Source organism: Cupressus sempervirens, chromosome 3, assembly GCF_028749045.1.
Source record: "Cupressus sempervirens isolate cs-2001-9-10 chromosome 3, ASM2874904v1, whole genome shotgun sequence".
Taxonomy (NCBI): Eukaryota; Viridiplantae; Streptophyta; class Pinopsida; order Cupressales; family Cupressaceae; genus Cupressus; species Cupressus sempervirens.
The window spans coordinates 607,934,569-607,941,723 of record NC_143120.1 but is presented as its reverse complement, the minus strand read 5'-3'; the positions used below and the strand labels follow the sequence as shown (position 1 = coordinate 607,941,723).

General features: G+C 32.5%; 1 pseudogene; it reads right to left on the bottom strand.

Annotated features, from left to right (window-relative positions):
• Positions 1–692: 692 nt before the first annotated feature.
• LOC149568145 (septin and tuftelin-interacting protein 1 homolog 1 pseudogene) lies at positions 693–2,471 on the bottom strand (annotated as a pseudogene).
• Between the last annotated feature and the right edge of the window lie 4,684 nt (positions 2,472–7,155).

The window sequence follows — 7,155 nt, the reverse complement described above, 5'->3', positions numbered from 1 at the left end:
AATCACTAATATTACATAAAAATATAAAAAGAACAAGTAGCAATGAAGCTTAAAATGAATAATAATATCATCTCATTATGAACTATCTAATGAAAAGATAATATGTGAGAAGAAGTTGTCATTGCTTAAGAAGACATCTTTCCAAAAACTCTAGCAAATGTAGATGTAGAAAAATCTTTAAAGAAGAATCCTCTAAATTTCAAAATAATTTGCAATAGATAGAATAAAATGTAATTAATTGTCATTAAGAAAGCTCAAAGTAATTTTGATATATTCAAATTGCTATAGAAAATCTTTTGTAGTGGACAAATCTTATTAATAGTGTAAAATACCAAAGTAAAAACAAGAATCTATTGCATGAGAGAGATTGTTAAAGAGATAGGTCAACTTTAAATTAAAAAACTCTAACTATCAATTGGATACTCTTAGTAAGGGGGTTCTATAATATATTGTTGTAAATGTGCAAGAAGTTGGAGAAATAATTTTATGCAACAAAAAAAAATTAGAATGAAATTATCTTAACTATATTGTTCCAATATATAATTGTCATTTATCTAAATATCTAAGTTATAAAACATAATAAAATATAATCGCAACAAACATAAAAATATCAAAATTTCATGACACTCACTATTCCCAATCCACTTCATCACATGTGGGCCTATACGAGATGTTTCCCTTCCCTATCTTCATTAGCAAGAAATATGATACCAAACATAATAGTGTATCTGAACTAGTTGCTCCAATGATGCAATCACCCATCTATCTCTAGGTTGTGTAAGAACTTGTTGTTTTACATAATCTAGATAGATATTGATAGTTCCAAAGCCATAAACTTGAAGACCATCATGTGTGTGTCCCACTTTAGGGAAAAACTAGATGTCATAATCTTATGCATATGTTTCAATCACTTCCTTAAAGCTCAACTGAGGTGCACCTATGGAATTACTCGAGTGAATACTCATGGAATTTGAGGCTTGTTCTTGAGCATATGTTATTGCTTCTTGTTGCTACTGAGTGCCTCAATTTGGTGTTGCTTCGTCACCCTAAAATAGCTTACACTCTGTCTAGCCCCAAGTTGTTCCATAGTTATACCCTCTACATCTTGATTCATTGTTTCAAGGGCTACATTTAGCTGACTTCTTATTAAAAATTTCTTTCCACCCTAAAAACCACTGTGTTACTTCATTAAAATTAGGATTTGAACAAAGCCAATGATATAAAATGTGCTACCACTTTGGAAAAAATGTTGCCTCCAACATTGTAACCATATGATGAATGGAAATGGAAGATAGCCAAGCCATAACCCAATTAAATTGGTCTAGTTTCTAATTAGCTAGGTTAATTACAAGTTCTTGTAGAACTATCATTAGATTAGGTACAATAAAATGGACAATCAATTATTTCCAGCTAGTAGGATGAAATACAATTTTGCTAGGTGATAAAATTGCATATGAAGATGCATCATTTGCATGCTAGGCATGAAGCACATTTCCCAACTTATAACGAATGATTGGATATTAAGACTCCACATGCTAGCCCAACAATGGAAGCCAAGGATGTAGCCATGCATGTATTGGCATAGCCTCCTTGGAAGGATCCCAAGTATCTACTATTGTTGTTAATTTGGGCATCACTATATGATCCAAAATGTTACTAAGTATTGAATCAAGTAGTAACTTCTCCCATGTCTGCAAAAAATGTAGCATAGGTTTAGGGTCCCTTGGCTCCCATGAATTTGTAGCATATATTCTCACTATTGGAAGAATAACTTTAGTGAAGAGTTGAGCATAAGGAGTTGAAGAAGCAAGTTCTGATTCTGTGTAAATGTCATAATCATGAAGTTCATTCCCTTGTAGAAGCCTCTATGATAATGGCATTACCTCTAAACCATGAAAATGATATTGAAGTGGTTCCCAACCTTGAAAAACTCTTATAAGAAATGGAAAAGAAAATACAAATGCAATACATGAAAAATTGCACAAATTATAGTCCTTCCAATATTTGGACTATAAATTCTCAAAGACAATTGAAAGTGCTTCCAATGTCATAGTACCTACCACAACACTTTCATGGATTCTATCCAGTGCTCCCATTATATCCTCTATGTTGTCTAGTTGTTGTTTCTATAGTGTAGTCTCTTTTTTAAGTCGCTCCTTCTCCTTCTAGTATATTTACATAGACTCTCTCTCATGCATTAAATTATGATCAAACTTCTAAACATCTGCCTCTACCATATCTAAAATGAACTTCACATTGTGTTGTAACTCTACCATTGGTGTTTTATCCTTAATAACTAATAATTCTTTAGGTGCATTTTCTTGTAAAATATTAATTTTGTTGAATAGTTAAAAACTCTTAGAAAGTGCATTTTGGTTTTCTATTAGCATTGATAAGCTTCCCTTGAAAAAAATCAAAATGAAGAGGCATAAATGAAATATGAATTATGGCATTTCCTTCATTGCACCCATATCTTCTCTTTATGTCCATAAACTAGACAATAATGTCTATTGGTTCTCATCAACAACTAAGATAATTAGTTTGTTACCACTGTCAAAAATTATCATTAGGAGAAAGATAGTGAAAATAAGTAATCTATATGAAATGAGAGTTGTGTTGATGTGGTAGATGGAGATATAAATGGAGCATATTTATAGGGGTGAGATGGGTTGATCATTGGGTGAGAAATGTGATGAATGGGGATGAAATGCAAAGGTGGGATGTTGAAAAGAAATAATGGTGAATTTGAGCGAGGTGAGGTGAAATATATTTTCCCAAAATTATTTTGAGCTTTTCAACTACTCATGAGTTTAATAGAACACCATATTTAAATCTACCACTTATAAGTTTTGAGTGGGTTCTAAAAGACTAACTTGTTCAATAATTATACCATCTTCAAACCATATGTGCAGATATAAACATTGAGTACAACATATCCAATATTTTTGCAAATATACACATTAATTACATCAAATTTTTCTTTCAAAACCATATGTGTAGATATAAATATTAAGTACAAAATGCCCAATGCTTTTGCAAATATACACATTAATTACACCAAATTTTTCTTTCAAAACCATATGTCCAAATATAAATATTAAGTACAACATGTCCAATATTTTTTCAAATACACATAGATTACACCAAATTTTTCTTTCAAATCCATATGTGCGAATATAAATATTAAGTAAAATATGTCCAATTTTTTTTGCAAATATACACATTAAGTACAAAATTTTTTATTCTTGTAAAACCATATGTGCAGATATAATTATTAAGAGCACCATGTCTAATTTTTTTCAAGGTTTTCTCTCTAATGTTAATGTGTATGTTGAAATGGTTATTAATGATAGATCTAGGAAGTACAACCAATTCAATAAGGGTACAAGAATAAGTTATTCCTATGAAGAAGGATCATGTTAGATAATACATGGGAATTTGATCAAAATAGGGAGACAATAGCTAGATTTTTGTCTAACTTTCAAAGAGAAGGTGATGAAAAATATATTATTGTCCTTGCAAGAGTTGTAATGGCTTAAAAACAAGAAGAATCAAAATCAAAATAGCTAAGAGACATTGTAGCGAGAATGGTCACATTAAAGCCTAGGGTTTTATTATCATCCTTTGGTAAGTTATTTGTTCTATTTTTTTCGTAATTAATATACATATGAACCATGAAATGGGGGTTTGATTATCACGTTGAAGGGGGGTTTGATTATCATCATTTTATAAAGGTCAATCTCCCTAGGGTAGTACGTGATATGGCCCACCACATATCAGAGGAACATGGAGGTGTGAATATGGAGGAACATGGAGGTGTGAGTATTGAAGGAGAAAATCATCATCCTATGGAAGATGATGATCATGCATTAGAAAACACATTTGAAGATAATGGTAGGAATACATAGATCCATGACATATTTGGTTCTACTATTGCTGTTGATGACGATGATGAGGATGACATTGAGGCCATCCATGATATAGATAAACTTGAGAAGGAAAATATGACACTTTACAAAGGATTCCAATAAATTCTTCTCTCTATTGTATTGCTGTTGGTGAATTTGAAGGTTATGAATGGTTTATCCAACATAAAAATGTCACATATGCTAAGGTTTGTCACATATATCATTATAGTTATAAAAGGTGAAATATGTACCGTTAAGATTGATTATACTAATGACTTATAATTTTTGTTATAGATTGATAGGTGACTTTTTCTTACCACCATCAAATATTCTCCCTCGCTCATATTGAGAATTATGTGCCACTATGAAACATATTGGAATGGAGTATCAAGTGATAGATGCTTGTCCTAAAGATCATGTTATTCATCATAAAGAACATGAAAATACAAAATAATTCCCCAAATTCCATAAAAATAGATATTAAGATGATCAAGTGACAAAAGAGGTTCCTCGCAAGGTTCTTTGTTACATCCTTATTATTCCTCATCTTAGACGAGTATTAATGTGTAGTAGCTTGGTACAATTTATAGATTACCATGAACTCAATAGAAGTTGAGATCACATTATTCAAATGCCTGTAAATGGCTCAACTTTTATGGACATAAAGGAAAAGTGATCACTCTTTAATGAAGAACATCAAAATTTTAGATTTTCTCTAGCTACTAATGGTGTTAATCCATTTAGAGAGATGAGATTTTTTTACTCAGTGTAGCCTATTTTTGTTATCAACAATAACCTTCCTCCGTGGATTTCAATAAAGAGAGATAAAACTATGTCAGCAATAATTGTTGTGGGTATTTTATTATTTTATTGTTATCTACATGTAATTATAAGTCTTCAAGTGAAATGACCACAATAATTATCTGATGTTTTTCATTCAACTCGATAAGTAGGTCACTTGAAAGATATGAATGTATATATTGTGCCTCTTGTCAATGAGTCATTGGTGTTATGGAATAGTTTCACTATGTATGATATCTCTAGACCAATTGGACAAAAACAATTTCAATTCTATGCAATGCAATGCTTGTATGGATAATTCATAATGCCCCAAGTTTGACACATTTCTATGGTATGTTATGTTGAAATCTAGTTGTATGCGATAATACTAATTTTAATAATTAGTTCATATTTAATCCAATTATATTGTTATCTTGTAGGTCTTTAAACAAAGGGAAAATTTGCACATCCAATGTGTGGTCCAAAGATAGAATCTTGTCATTCCAAATATTTAAGAAAGTAGGTGTTTGATGAGTATATGAACTTCCTCCACACAAATCATAAGTATCAAAGTGTCGAATGTTAGGATTAAACCACAAACAGAAATAACAATTACATGAAAATATAACCAATAACAGAAAATAATAGATCACACAAAAAAAGAACACAAGGCACCAAGATTGAACATGGTTCACCCAATCCTTGGGCTACATCCACCAAAAAACAAGTCTAATATTTTTATGATCCAGTGATTACAACCTGATTACAATCTGTAATCCCTTACAGCTCAATACCGTTGCAAGAACCACTTTTGCATCACACCTTATGAAACAATCCCTAAACCTAAGCCCTTTTATACAAGTATTTTAACCACTTTAGGGTTATAATTAATAATTACATGTCAACCCAAAATCCCAACAAAATAGGGCCCAAAATTTATTTATTTTTGGGGCGATGCCCCGAACCCTAAAGAATTTATGAAGTATGTATAGTACTTTTATGATCACTCACCAAAATCTAACAATCTCTCACTTGAGGACTAATCAAGCTCCACACCAAACAACAATCTACCACATGGAGATTGGTCCTGTAGAAATACTACTACCACTTGGGGCTCCCACTAGATCAAACCACCTTGGACTCTACTATTCTTTTATTCATATTTAGTCTAGAAGACCAACGGAAGCTGAAGAGGAGTTCAACTTCTCCTTTATTACTACCTTTGTCAACATATCTACTAGATTGTCATTGGTATGTATCTTCTCTAGCTTTAACTATCCATCCTCCAAAATTGACCGAATGAAATGGTAGTACAATTGTATGTGTTTGGTCTTTGAATGTAGAGCTGAATTCTTGGCAAGATGAATGGCACTCTAACTACTTGTCAAAAAATAATTACCCTTCTTAGGATGTCCCAATTCTTGCAAGAAGAACTGAAGCCATATCATCTCCTTGGCTGCCTCTGTAGCAGCTACATACTCTGCCTTTGTATTGGATAAAACATTAACCTTTTGTAACCTAGAAACCCAGCTCACGGCTGCCCCACCAACATAAAGACATAACTTGTAGTACTTCGCCTGATATCAATATCCCTTGCCAAATCTAAGTCAACATAGCCCTGTAAATCATTAATAGAGCCCCCAAAGTGTAAACACTTATTGGATGTTCCTCTCAAATATTTGAGAATCCATTTGACTGCATTCCAATGCTCAATTCCTAGATGACTCATATACCTGCTAACAACTCCCACTGCATGTGCAATATCTGGCCTAGTACATACCATAGCATACATCAAGCTTCCTATAGTTGAAGCATAGGGTACCTTGGACATTTTATCCTCCTCTTCCTGTGTCTTGGGACACATCTCCTTAGTTAACTTCAAATGACCAAGTAAAGGTGTGCTGACAACTTTAGCATTCTCCATAGAGAAATTTTGCAACACCTTCTCAACATAATCAACCTGAGATAGCATCAATGTTCTATTTTTTCTATCTCTGCAAATCTTCATACCAAGGATTTTTTTTTCTGCCCCCAAATCCTTCATAGCAAATGCATGTGCTAATTGGATTTTCAACCCCTTAATGTGATCCATGTTGGACCCAGCTATAAGCATATCATCAACATATAAACATAAAATAATATAGCTATCATCATCCAACCTCTTAAAGTAGACACAATGATCTGAATGAAACCTACTATAACCATGTTCATGCATAAACTTGTCAAATTTTAGATACCATTGCCGACATGCTTGCTTCAAGCCATATAAACTTTTCTTCAATTTGCACATTAAGTTCTCCTTACCTTTGACTGCAAATCCTTGTGGCTAAGCCATATATATCTCTTCATCCAAATCACCATGAAGGAAGGCTATTTTAACATCCAACTACTCTAAATGCAAATATTCAGTAGCCACTAGACTTAAAACAGTATGGATAGAAGTCATTTTAACAATAGGAGAAAATAT